Consider the following 14,613-nt stretch of genomic DNA (forward strand, 5'->3'; position numbering starts at 1 on the left):
CTCTAGGAAGCACAGCAGAAGTAGGTGTTTAAGAGAAATCTCCCATTAATCTAAACTTTAGGGAGATATCCCATTTTTTTATCTGTTAACAGAGTCCCCTTAACTGTGAAAACTCACTAGTGTGTAGATACACAACATACTGGGCATATGCTGTAACTGTACTGGATGCAGTAAAGAGAGATTCTATATTGTGGTACCATTACTTTCTAGCCCTAGGTAGGAGCACCTGAAAATAAAGTACACTGTATATACTTGATCATAAGCCGGTTCATTTATAAGCTGACCCCCACCACACAAGGTGGATAAGTAAAAATGGAAATTTCTTATAACCCGTTCATAAGCTGACCCTATAATTCAGGGGTTGGCAAACTTTGGCTCCTGGGCCATCAGGATAAGCCGCTGGGGGACAGAGATGGTTTGTTTACCTCGAGTGTCTGCAGGCACAGAGGTAAACCTAAGTAAACAGTGTCTCGGCACGCCACCTGCTTACCCTGACGGGCCGGGACAGCAACTGGTGGGGAAATTTTTTGGGAGGGAGAAGCTGGAGGTCAGGAGAGTAACCTCTGTGACCACCCCCCACGTAACCCCACCCCAGCCCGGGACCCCCAAACTCTCCCCATACCATCCCTTCCCTTCCCACCTTATCTGGGGAGGGCCAGAGGAGGATGTCTCTGACCTGGCTGCAGCCTGCTCCGGCGGGCCGGGGCCGGGGAACGGTCGCAGCCTGCTCCGGAGCTGCAGCTGCTTTGGAGGCTGGGGGGAGAGCAGTGTGGCCAAAAGTGGAGAGACTCTGGCCCTACCTCTTCCCTTCTGTCTCTGCTGGCTGTGCTGTCTCTCCTTGCTCTCTGTTGGGGTGAGGGGCTGTGTCCCACTTCTCCCTATCTATACCCATTCAGAAGCCGACCCCCTTCTCTGGTGCTTCCCTTTTTTACTAAAATAAATCGGCTTATGAACAAGTATATATGGTATTATCTTCTGGTAGGGACTTGGCAGTCTATGAAGACAATTGCTGATCTCAGTCCAGCTTATAATAGGCCATCTGAAACATTATCTTAATTAGCAATGATGCTCATTCCCAGCTTCCAAGATACTAATATCTAGAAGTCCAATAACATCTATTAACCTTAAGAGGACAGAATAAAATGCCTGAGCATTTGAACCTGCTGAGAGAAGTTTTATGCATCTATTCAGCTAGCTATTTGTTATGTTGTAGGAATAGGACATCTTTTTGTAAAGGGTTCATTCAGATGGGTTGCAGTGATATTGATAGCCATGTTTTATATTCCTCCTTTGGACTTGTATAGACTTTCTTGATAGTATTTTGGAAATAGGATGAGTCTGACGCCTGTTTCTGGAAAGGCAACCTGTTGATATTGACCCAGCTGGATCTTAATCTTCTTTAGCTAGTACAACAACCAATTTTCTTTAGATATTATTGGCCCATACTTGTTATATTCTCGCTCTTCAGTTGAAATGCTGAGGTTTAATTAATGGTCCCTTACAGTATGTGCTAACTACTTCTAAACAAGCTTGCATTTTGCTGTGATGCTGGAAATGTATTTCCCAGACCTGAAGAAGAGTTCTGTGAGTCTAATGAAAACTTGTCTCTCTCACCAACAGAAGTTGGTCCAATAAAAGATATTACCTCACTCATCTTGTGTCTTTCTGGTTATTTTAAAAAAGTTCTAAAAAACACTAAAGATCAAGAACTGGGAGACATTTGGAATAACTGAACTTCATTTAGTAGAGCTTCAGGACATGATTCCCTAGAATAATATCCCTTGTGGATATTATTGCCAGAGTTCATTATTGTTAAAGCAATGCAACAAATTATAGTAACCATGCGTTTAAGTGTTTTTGGAGGTATTTTACAGGAATCTAAATGGTAAAGTAATGCTTAATAGTCATGGAATACATGAAATGATTGAATGGATTGACCATTGGCTAATATGAAGGAAACAAGGACAAAGCATGAATCAAACATTCTCAAGCGAGAAAGAAACCTTTGGGCTGAAAGTAGGATCAAGTGGTAGGTACTTTGTGTTAATTATATAAATGGCTGAACAGTGGTGTTGAAAGCATAGTTTCTAAGGTTGCAGACATTGCTAAAATGGAAAGAACATCAAATATTGAACAACATAGCCTCCGAAAGAGCATTTAAGTATCTGAGTTGATAGATGGCAAATGCAGTTGGAAATAGTTTGTTCTTTTTTCTTTCCTCAAACTCTGTCTTGGCAGAAATATTGGGGACTGGATGGACTTGGAGATAGACTTAACTGTATGTTCCATGTTTGGACTGTGGAGAACAGTAGACTTCTGTCTCTGAAAGTATCTGTCACCTTTAAAAACAAAACAAAAAAACCCAAAACCTAAATTCACTCAGGAGCCGGACCCAAGTTCTAGGTAGCACTAAAGTAACTGGGCTGAGTGTCCTCTCTTCCCCTCACTACCTTCTGCATCTGCATTGTCATGAGAGTCTAATAAGAATGTGAATAGTTGTAATGAAGTCAGAGTAACCCTTTCTTGGCTCAGAGCCAAATCCTGAGCAATGCTGACTATATTAGTGATCAAGACTGCAGGGATTCTCAACTTTTTTGTCTGAGGCCCCCCAACATGCTATAATAACTCCATGGCCCAGCTGTGCCACAACAGTTGTTTTTCTGCATATAAAAGCCAGGGCTGGCATTAGGGGGTAGCAAGCAGGGCAATTGCCAAGGGCCCCATGCCACAGGGGGCCCCACACAGCTAAGTCGCCCAGGCTTTGGCTTCAGGCCAGGGTGGCAGGGCTCAGGGCCCTGGGCTTCAGCTCTGTGCAGTGGAGCTTTCTTCCTTGGGCCCCAGAAAGTCTGCCAGCACTGCTTGGCGGCCCCCCTGAAACCTACTCATGCACCCCTCGCCCCCCGTGCACCTTGGACCCCTGGTTGAGAACCACTGATCAAGAGCATCTCTGAGGATTTGACTTTAGATTTCTTACATGATCTGTTCTGCAAAGTTGCAGTTTATTAAATCAATTGTCTTTTCTTTTGCAAAAAGTACACTTGTGAGAACAAATTATTAGTATATTATCCCAAGTGTTTCTAGGATAAAAAATGTTCTGATACAAAGTAATATATTTATTATGGTTTCTCATTTGAATATGTATCTTATGGAAAATGTAGCTATCTTGTATTTACCTATCCATCAACTATCTTTACATTTGGATGTTAATTTCCTGAGCACGGGCTGTAATTCTTTTTAAATGGTTAGTGTTTCTTTAATAAGCAATAATTTGTGATCAGAATTAATAATTTCTTCAACTGATTTCAAATTCCTCAGCGTATTTCTATTTGGAAAAGTACAAATAAACTGAAAACTTGATATTTTCTAGAAGGTGACATGCAAATGTGTATTTCCAGGTGTGCTCTGAATATTAATAATGTATTAACAGTCAGAGCCTTAAATTACATTACCTCAGTGTTTATTTCATTAAATTTTAAGCCTCCACATATTCAATTTAGTCAGATAAATGACTTTCATGGATTAATTGTCTGGCATTCAGCGAACTGTACACAGCACTACAAGATGGCATACATAATAGGTTGTAAAAATGTGTAATATTAATTGAGAGAGAATCTGTGATTACATTATTCAAACTTCTGTTGTAATAGATACATAGAAGTGGGCAGAATTAAGGTTGCAGTTCATCAAATCTGAAACCATTTTTATGGCAGTATCCTGAAGAGCAATTTTAAAAGGTCAGGTGTTTTCATTTAAAAAAAAAAAAAAAAGTTTGGCTGGAGCAATTATCTTTTCTCTCCTCTCCCCTCCCCAGCTTTTCCTCTTTTCCTCCAGTCAGGAACAGCTGGGACATTTGTTCTCAAACCTCTATCTGCCTTGTGGAAAATTGTCAGGCGTATTCAGCCTAAATAGTGAAAGTTTTTCAGATAGTTATGAGCAACTGAACATTGTTTATAATATACACTGTTTATAAGATACCCTGTTATGCAACCTTAATGATAGGAAGTCACAACCCCACTATAACAAATGAATATTCAAGAAACAAGATGGATGAGGTAATATCTTTAATTGGACTAACTTCTGTGGGTGAAAGAGACAAGCTTTCAAGCTTAGGCCTGGTCTGCACTACCAGGGCTGGCTCCAGGGTTTTTGCTGCCCCAAGTGGTGGGGAAGGAGGAAAGATGGAGGGGGGGGGAAGCCGCGATCGGCAGCAATTCAGTGGTAGCTCCACTGCGCCACTTTCTTCTTTGGTGGCAGGACCCACCCCCGAATTGCTGCCGAAGAGCCTGACGTGTCTCCCCTTCCCCTTCGCTGCCCCAAGCATCTGCTTGCTCAGCTGGTGCCTGGAGCCAGCCCTGTGCACTACAGAGTTAGGTCAACATAAGGCAGCTTAAGTCAACTTAACTCTGTAAGCATCTACACTAAAATGTAGCTCCCACCGATGTAACTTGCCCACTGCACTGACTTAATAACTCCACCTCTGTGAGAGGTGTAGCACTTAAGTCGATGCAGTTAGGTTGACGCAGTGTCAGTGTACACACTGAATTGCTTACCTCCAATTGTTGCTGCCTTTCAGAAACTGTCCCACAATGTCCCATATTGGCTGTTAAATTGGTGCAAGCGCTCCTGGTGCATACATGCATCACTGACACAAGGAGCATAGTGTGGATGTGCAAAACCAATTCAATTACTGCAAGGGCTGTACATTGATGTAACTTAGGTCAACTTAATTTTGTAGTGCAGACTTGCTCTTACACAGAACTATTTTTCAGGTCTGACTGTGCAAGCTTGAAAGCTTGTCTCTTTTATATACAGAAGTTGGTCCAATAAAGGATATCAACTTGCCCATCTTGTCATCTCTTTACTCAACCTGGCAACAGCATGGCTACAACAACACTTCAAACAAAAATGAATACTGTAACTGAAGAATGCTTTGTGTAACAAGGAAAGCACAATATGCCAGTATGATGGGCACAGCAACCTCTTTTTGTCATTAATTTTTTTTGCTATTATGTAGTCAAGAGCAGACATTCCCAACCAATATATAGAGATATACCTATCTCCTAGAACTGGAAGGGACCCTAACAGGTCATTGAGTTCAGCCTCTGCCTTCACTAGCAGGACCAAGTACTGATTTTGCCCCAGATTCCTAGGTGACTCTCTCAAGGATTGAACTCTCAACCCTCGGTTTAGCAGGCGAATGCTCAAACCACTGAGCTATCCCTCCCTCCAACCATGAATCAAACAAATGGAACTGAAGAACATGCTCTGACAGCACTGTAAATTAATTAGTACACATCATTAATTCCTCCTTTAAAATATACAAATATTGATTGCTATCACTGCAGCTTCCATTTGTCCTCTCTTTTTGTACAAAGTGTGGATGAAATCCATTAGAATGTTTCTGTTCCCAAAGCAGCAGGCTTCAATTTTTGTGGCATCTCTAATAATCAGTAGCTGTTAACTAAAGACTGCTCTAATCTATCAGGATAAAAAGGCTTTCATAGGCTTTGATCCTTAGGTTTCTTATTAAGTATTCAGCTTCCTTTGAATTAGTAATACTGTTTCAAATTATAAATCATGATCTAGCTGAATGAGACCATTAGTACTACTAGCAGAATGCACGCAGAAAGATCAGTGGCCCCTGCTGTCCGATTGACCTAGTGATCTATTAATATTTTATAATATTTGAGGATATTATTTTATAAAGTCAAAGAAACAGTGAAGAGTTATTGCAGTGCTTCCTATGGCAAGAGAACAAAACTTTCCTTTCACAAGAGGGGGACTGCATGTAATTTGGTGTTGAAGGGCCAGGTGGGTGCTGAGTGAGTGCCTGTTTTCCATTACTGAAAATACTAAAGCAGTTTTGGGCTAGCTGATGCTGGTTAGTCTCTGCTCTGAGTTGGAAGTGCTGCAAAGTTAGATTGCCCATAGAGGGAGTAGCAGGAGCAATACTCCTTAAGGAAGTCAGGTTGCCTGTCAGAGCTCTCCAGTGCACAGGGGGAAGCAAATGTGTTTTTATGGGTGCATTGGCACATTCCCTGCTGTGCTGGTCAGGGCTGGCCTCACCATGAGGCAAACTGAGGCAGCCGCCTCAGGTTCCAGTCTGGGGGCAGGGGGGAGCGCCACTAGGACCCAGAGTGTAAAAAGCTGTGTCTGCTGTTGGTGCATATGTATTCTTTCTGCTCTAGATGCACAGAGATGGTGGAGTGCTGTGCTGGAGGAAGGAGGGCACAAGACAACAGGCAGCCAGGAGAAAAGGTGAGAGGGAATAACAGAAAGCAGCAGGAGCTGCAGGGAGAGAGAGAGGAGGAGGAGCCTCTTATGTACCTCTCTAGCACTCCCAGGATCTTGGACTGGTTAACACCAGCTTCTCAGGGAGCTTCCTGTTTCCTGTTGCTTCCCTGAACCAACTTTAGGAGAACAGGCAGTCAACTGAAGTAGTAGGAGCCAGTTAGGCCCTTAAGACGCTGACATCTTCCCTCACTCAGGCCCTGCTACCAGCCTGCTTATCTGTCCTCTTCAACTGAGTGTTGAGAGTCACTATAGCTGGCACAGAACAGTAGTCATGAGTGAAAGAAAAAAACGCCCCACTAGAGCGGCATTCAGAAAAAGAAAGAAAAGCTTCCTTTGCTTTCTGTCTATGCAGGAAGGAACTCACCTGAGATACATAGACACAAATGTTCATGGTGAGCCTTCCAGCCCCAGTGAGGATGTGAGTGGTAAGGAGATGCCTGATCTTCCAGTTAGTCAGAGTGCAGGTGACCTGGCAGCTACTGCAACATCCATATCTCCATCTCAAACGGATTTAACCATGCGTATTCCTGAAGAAAAGTGTAGATCAGAGAAGAGTGTGGGGCAGCCACAAGAAACAGCTGCTGTTGAGTTTAGTTCCTTAAGTCTAGATGATCCAGGACTGTGGACCCACTTGAGCAGTAGCCTGAGGGACTTCCTTGTACTGCCTGGGCCACAGCAAGTGGAAAACTTCATGTTCTCCAAAGACAATTAAAACAGATGTTTCCATCCAACACATTACTGGCATGAAATCCCCAATGGTGACAAATTGGAGGCCATGGCTTATGTACTCAAAACCCCAGAATGCTGCCTACTGTTTTTGTTACAAACTCTTGCAGTCTAATGTTCCATCCACATTGGGTTCTACAGGAACAAAGGACTGGAAAAATCTGGCTAGAAATCTGACATGCCATGAGAAGGCAGCAAATCACCAGAGAGCATTCCATAGGTGGAAAGAACTTGAGATGAGACTAAGGTTAAATGCCACCGTAGATGATGAGCATCAAGAGACGAGTGCATTAGAGTCTCTTTACTGGCCAAATGTTCTGAAAAGGCTCCTTGCTATTGTGAGAATGCTTGCTACCCAAAACCTAGCACGGTGTGGCACTTCAGATCAGCTGTATGTGCCAAACAATGGAAACTTCCTTAAAATTGTGGAGCAGATGGCTGAGTTTGATGCTGTACTCCAGGAGCATCTAAGAGTCAGCACCCAAGAAATGTACACACACCACTACCTTGGAAAAACAATTCAAAATGAGATCATATAGTTGAGGAGGAAGGGATAGCTCAGTGGTTTGAGCATTGGCCTGCTAAACCCAGGGTTGTGAGTTCAATCTTTGAAGGGGAGATTTAGGGATTTGGGGCAAAAATCTGTCAGGGATTGGTCCTGCTTTGAGCAGGGGGTTAGACTAGATGATCTCCAGAGGTCCCTTCCAACCTTGATATTCTATGATAGTTACTGGCAACAAAAGTCAAACAGAAGATTGTGGCAGATCTGAAGTCAGCAAGATATTAGTCTGTTATTCTGGACTGCACACCTGACATCAGCCATACGGAACAAATGACTTTAATTGTGTATTTTATAACAACAGAACCTAGTGAAAATGTCCCTGCAATGGTGATTGTCAGAGAGCATTTTCTAGAATTTGACATTAATGATACTACAGGAGCTGGTATGACAAATGTGCTTCTTAAAAAGCTGGAAGATACAGGAATTGCGATAGCTGACATGAGAGATCAGGGCTATGATAATGGTGCCAACATGAGGGAGAAAGAACAGAGGAGTGCAGACACGCATCTGAGAGTTAAACCCTTGAGCTTTTTTTGTCCCCTGCAGTTCTCATTCTTTGAACTTGGTGGTCAGTGATGCAGCATCAGTTTCTAGTGAGGCTGCTGAATTTTTTAATGTAATTCAAAGCATCTATGTATTTTTCCCTCCATCAACTCATCAATGGCAAATTTTGAAGCAACATCTGGGATCATCCTCTCTGACACTGAAACCACTGAGTGCCACACTATGGAAAAGTCAGGTGGAAGCAATAAAGCCTATCAAACACCAAATTGGGAAGATAGATGATGCCATAGTTGCCATTCTGGAGGATAATGCTATGACAGGAACTGTTTGTGGGAGAACAGTGGCAGAGGGAAATGGAATCACAAGAAACATACATAACTTCAAATTTCTGTGTGGCTTAGAGTTGTGGCATGACATACTGTTTGAAATAAATGTTGTAAGCATAGGTGTAGCTCTTTGGGCTAGGTTTGGTTCCCATTGAGCACAACTATTTAGGCTGTTCTAAGAGAATAAATAAAATAAACCTTGAACTACCTTAACTCTTCATTGACTCCATAGTGGTTTGAAGCACAAAATTCCCGAAATAGAATCAAAACCGATTATTTTCATTAAAATAATACAGAGGGAGTTTCATGGTTCTAAACCATTAAGTAGAATAGAGCTGGTCAGGAAGTGATTAATTCCTCTTGAAAACTTTTTTCACAAAAATGCAAAAAAAAACAAAACATTTTTTGAGGAATTTATGACAAAATTTGGGTTTTCATATTTAAGACTGAAAACCAACATTTGTTAGTTTTCACTGACTGAAAAGCAAAGTTGAGGTATGGGATAAAATTTAGATTTTTCAAGGTTTATGTGATGAAAACTTGAATATTAATTGAAATGGAACATTTTATGTAATAACACCCATTTTTGACAGAAGAACTTGATATATGTTAATTGTAAGACTGAAATAACAGAAACTCTTTCCAAAATATGTACTTTGAGGTTATTGTGTCGCTAGAGAGCTATAGGAAACCTCTCACTTCATTTATTAGTGTTTATATTTTTAGGCAAAGAGTGAGGAGGAATTAAATACCATACGAATTGTTTTAGCTTTTCATATTCCTTTTGGACTCAAACTGTCAAATGTTCTGATTTTCACCATAAACTGGATAGCATCTTAGCTATGTCCTGTTAACAATTAGATTCATATCTGACCTGGTGAGTCTTTCGTATTAGTCACTGAAATTTCTCTGTAAGGCCCCAATTCAGGAAAGCATCCCTTAAAGGGGCCTTAAATTCAGGCCTTAAAAGTGATGGTGCTTTCGTGAATCCAGGTCGGAAAGCTGAATTTATACTTCATCAATAGAGGGACCTCCATGAAAAGCTATATTTATATGTTGCCTCTCCTTTTAGACTTTGTATCAGCATGTACTGTGGATTATTTAAAATGCATAAATAAAATGTTCTATTGTCAACCAGTGAGTAAAAGGGCCACACTTTCAAACTGACCTCAAACTGATCTTCCGCATTTATATAAGCAAATTTTGTGTATGCACTCTCATCAATTGTCAGATTGGAAAGTTAGAGCACAATTACAAGCCAAATATCCATTTGCAATTTCTCATGTGGGTTTTTAAAATTTGGAGCTGAAAGTACAGTATTATGTTGGGACTGCTTTTTGTAGATTATTTCATATGGCCCTCATGATAGCAAATGTAAGTCATTGATAGATGTGGGACAGTATTACTGTGCTGTTATGATTTTTTTTTAAAAATCTAGTCTTCCAGTAATAAGTAGCTTTTAAATGTCCCTGTGTTCTATTCCACATTCTTATATTTTTGATTACAAGAATACTGTAGATTCAAGTATCAACTTTTAATCTCCTTTTCTGATCCATCTACTCCTATGATATGCATATGCAAATATTTTTGGGGGTAAATTTATATTCTCATAGAAAAATATTAACTATCAATCTTTTTTTCAATTGAGTTGCAAAGAACAGTCTTTGTTAATTTACATTCTAAATTGGTATTCAGATATAACTGGAAAAATATTTTTTCTAATTACCAATATCACTACTATGCTTCAAACATAAAGGACCTCGTACACACCATCTCTAAAATACAATACAATATTTTATGAAAATTTCAGTAACTTCAAGTAAAAGAGATAATAGTAATTGTATGCTAGTAATTTGCTACTTGGTATTATTGTCTGATAAACTTGTAGTTTAATTTACTTGAACAATATAGAACCAGGAGCTGATCTCTTTTCAAGCTTTCACTGGTGTGTTTATTTTGGAGAAACTTTTTTCGCCACTTCCTATTTGTTCTTAAAGCTCCATTCCTTTTTTAAATCTGTGCAATTCCATGTAATCTTAAGAAAAACCACTGGACTGCTGAGCTCTGAATATTAGGTTCTTATTGACACCCATACCGCCCTGCCAAATGGCCCAAGGAATAAAGAACAAACAGAATTTAGATGTGATAATCCTGCTCTTTCAAATCAAAGATTTTAATGTTCCTTAGGATAAAGTATTTTCTCATATAGATCAGCCAGAAAGAAATGTGTGTTTTGTCATGCAACGGCCAGCCCTTCAATTTCCCATGGGGATTGGCAAGTATTTAGTGAATTAATAGTAGCTAATATATACCATCATGAGGGGGAGAAATGCCATTGCAGGCTTCACTTCAGCAAAATCCAATCTCCTAATAGTACCTTTGGGTTAAAATATGGTAGCTATAAAAGCAAGCCAATAAGATAAATGCCTATGTTGATGAAGAATTTGACTGTTGTTCCCTGTTCTTTCTTTAAGTATTTCAGATGTATTGTGCGTATGTCTGCTATAGGAGCTGAGACACATGAGTATTTGAGAGAAAATTCTGAGTACATATTTCTTAGAGACACTGAGAAATGTATGGCATGATAAACTGTAAGTAATTGAAACTGGTAAGACCGCAGAGAAAGAAAGGATCCTGCAGAATTTGAGGGAGTTCAGTTAAGGGCCATGTGGCATGGAAAAACAACTGTATGAAGAGAGTCTGGAAAAACTGGGATTGTTTACCTTGTAAAGGAGATGGTGGAATCTCCATCCTTAGAGGTCTTTAAGGCCCAGCTTGACAGAGCCTTGGCTGGGATGATTTAGTTGGTGTTGGCCCTGCTTTGAGCAGGGGATTGGACTAGATGACCTCCCGAGGTCTCTTCCAACCTGAATGTACTATGATTGACCACATGGCCTTGAAAAAGGGGAATATCAGGTTTTTTTGTTGTTTGTTTGTTTTTTTCCCCCTGGGTCCTGTCAAGGCTTGTTTTACAAAAACAGTCTTTGTGAACTGTTGTAGATTCTGGCCAGTTATAGAAAGAGCTGCTGGTCAGCTAAGCCCTGGAGGTTGGCTTAGGTTAGCTGAGCGCGTATGTGTTTGCTTCTGGAAACTCCCTGTCTTCTATCACTTAGCATGTTGTTACCGTCACCTTACCATTCTCTGCAAGTAATCTCAAGCCAACCCTCATGCTCATAAAGAATGGGTTGTGTAAGGAGTTGGACTCTAGGTGAAATCCTGGACCCGCTGAAATCATTGGGAAAACTTACATTGATTTCAATGGAGTCAAGATTTCACCCTCTGGCTCAAGGCAGTGTGGTAAGTGTTAAGCCTATAAACAACTCAACAGCACTGCCACCATCTGCTGGTGGCTATTGTCCCACTCTCAGCTAGTGGTTTCATTCCTCCTTCTATCTTCTGCACCATAGGTGAGCACTGAATTGTGGAAGTGTCTGCATTTCATACAACAACTAAAACCTTAACTCAAATTCAACTGGATTGCCAGACAAACAAAACAAAAACTAGTTTTTAATAGCATACCCCTCAACAATCCCTTTACATCCCCATCCCTTAAGCTGACTTCCATGTCTATATTTATTTACTGCATTGTTAATCTTTCATATAAATCCTTTTTTAAGATAAAAATGCACCCATCTAGTACTCTGAATGCATGAATAACCTTTTTAAAAAGTACATATCCATTTACAGTTTATAGCACCTTTCCTCTCAAAAGCTCTTAAAGCACTTTTCAAACATTCTTACAACTCCCATAAGAATCAAGTATTACGACATCCATTTTACAAATAGGTATACTGAAGCATAGAGACACGCAAGTGATTTAGTCAGGGTCATACAATGAGTCAGATGCAAAGCTGAGACTAGAACCCAGATGTCCTGACCCAGTCCCCAATCAGTAAACCACCACACAATTGCTATTGAGAATCAGGCTATTGAGATTTAATTTGCCTTATAGTGGTAAACTGGAATATTTCTTTATTCTAAAGAACACATGATATAAGCCCTGATCTACAAAAACTTATTCTCATGGTGACAGGTTTCAGAGTGGTAGCTGTGTTAGTCTGTATCAGCAAAAAGAACGGAGTACTTGTGGCACCTTAGAGACTAACACATTTATTTGGGCATAAGCTTTTGTGGGCTAAAGCCCACTTCATCAGAAGCGTGCAGTGGAAAATACAGAAGTGGGCTTTAGCCCGCGAAAGCTTACGCCCAAATAAATGTGTTAGTCTCTAAGGTGCCACAAGTACTCCTCGTTCTTTTTACTTATTCTCATGCTTAACTTCATGCAGATAGGTAGTTCTACTGAAATCAGTAGGGTAGTCATATAAAGTTAAGCACAGGAACGGGACCATACACAGGAAAACATTACAATAGGTGTGATAGCACAGCCCAGAGGCTCAATGCTACTCATATCTTACACATTTTAAAAATGTATAATTTGGTAACTTTTGAAGTGAGATTTGTGTTCCTAGTAGCATAGTCTCCTCAAGGAACATTTCAGATCATGGTTAAATTTTTAAGAGAAGACCTTAAAAAGCTGTCATGAATTTAGTGTCATGAATTTTGGGGGGCAAAATTAATCTGCATATTATGAGGATTCTACAAATCCATACAAATGCTACATTAAAATGTGAAATATATAGTAGAGATGTTTTAGGCAGTGGCCTGCAAATCTGCAGATATCTGCAGACCATGTTTGCGGATCGTAGATGGATGCAGACACAAATTTTGTATCCGTGCAAGGCTCTAGTTTTAGGCTTTTAGCATTGTAAGGTTGTATGAGCGTTAGTGAAATGTGATTGCACATTTTTTGTGCTGTCTGGATTTCTTTAGCCACTGTTTATACTATCAGATTTGTTTCCATAGTCAACCACTAATGCAATAGATTTTCCAGGTGTTGAATTTCTTGGATACAGTTGATTGCATTTTTGAAGCTCTCTGTAGTGTTTCCTGTCATGACTGGAAAGCCTTTAGGTCTGACGGTATTTGGACAGTCAAATTCATTTGTTTACAAACAAAGAGAAAATAATATGCTTTACTTAAGTGGATCAGTCTGGTTTAAAGGTTTGCCAGTGCTTGACAAATACAGTAAAAGAGCCAATCATATTGCTTTTCTGAAGTACTTACAGTTCCATTAGTAATGCTTTGATTCCTGCTGCTTTTCGTCCTGTTCAGTTAATGAATGTGGCCCTGTGGCTGACGGAGCTTGTTTCAAAAGCTGTGAACTAGAACTTCCCCACTGTTAAGGAATCATGCTAAGATCCGACACCGTGTGCAAGACAGACAATGAGCTAGGTTTTTTTTGTTTTTGTTTTGAAGATTTAATTCAAATGAACCAAAATCTGGATTAAGACTAGAGTTCTGTGTTCTGCTAGTGATGTGAATGTTCAGTTTCACTGTCTGGACTGTGGTGTTGCTTGAATAAACATGCTCTCAAATGTGTTTTAGATAATTAAAGCAGATTTGCAATGATTTATGCAAGAATTCTCTGCTCTTGTTATTTTTAATGTGACCTAACAGTCTCTCATACCACCCAGAAGGAGTGTTGGGGAAAAGCATCCAGCAAGGATAGTGAGAGAACAATATACTTTTGTTCCAAAGAAAATACTGTGTCTAGGTTTTAACCCTAGAGTTTTATTTTCCAATAAGTTTCAACTGAAGGTTTCGATTGTCTTTCACACCAAAAGATCCTTCTACAAACTTATGTGGTATTATCATCAATTATAATTAAATGTCTCATTTTCATCTTAAATACTATATGTGCAGTGAAACGATCAAAAGTGCAAAGAATGTTTAAAGGCCCTTTCATTCAAATAACTCAAAACAATTTATAAACAATACTTAATCCCTACATGATTCCTCTCCATGCATCCCACAATTCATCTGATTTGCAAACCAGTGCCATTTTCAAACCGATGTCAGGCAGCAAGGAGTAAATACTATGAAGTGCTGTGTTTGTGGTGGTCATTAATACAAACTGGCTGCTGCACATGCATTGACAGTTGTATTGCAAGGCCTGTTTAATTACTTGGAGAGACTCCTAACTCACAGCAGCACCCTGATGTTACTTGGAAGAAAAATTTTTAAATCCCCGTCTACAGTTGTATCATACTATGGGTCATGATACTTACTGCAAGAAGTCCCCTCCCCAGCACTGTCAGGTTGGGTTTCTGCCTTGGGCTCTCTGACACTGTCTGTATGTCA

At 40.1% G+C, this 14,613-nt stretch overlaps 1 protein-coding gene across 4 annotated transcripts in view; it reads left to right on the forward strand.

The window, feature by feature from the left end:
* The window catches only part of ADGRA1 (adhesion G protein-coupled receptor A1), a 463,966-nt gene that overhangs the window by 47,119 nt on the left and 402,234 nt on the right, over window positions 1-14,613 (forward strand). Inside the window, exon 1 of one of the 4 annotated variants that reach the window (XM_039481828.1) lies at window positions 6,233-6,258. The exons of the other annotated variants lie outside the window; for them this stretch is intronic. The gene's annotated coding sequence lies outside the window, so the exon portion shown is untranslated. Of the gene's footprint in view, window positions 1-6,232; window positions 6,259-14,613 lie in introns of those variants that run through there. 4 annotated transcript variants of the gene reach the window in all.

This window comes from Mauremys reevesii, linkage group 7 (genome assembly GCF_016161935.1).
Source record: "Mauremys reevesii isolate NIE-2019 linkage group 7, ASM1616193v1, whole genome shotgun sequence".
Classification (NCBI taxonomy): Eukaryota; Metazoa; Chordata; order Testudines; family Geoemydidae; genus Mauremys; species Mauremys reevesii.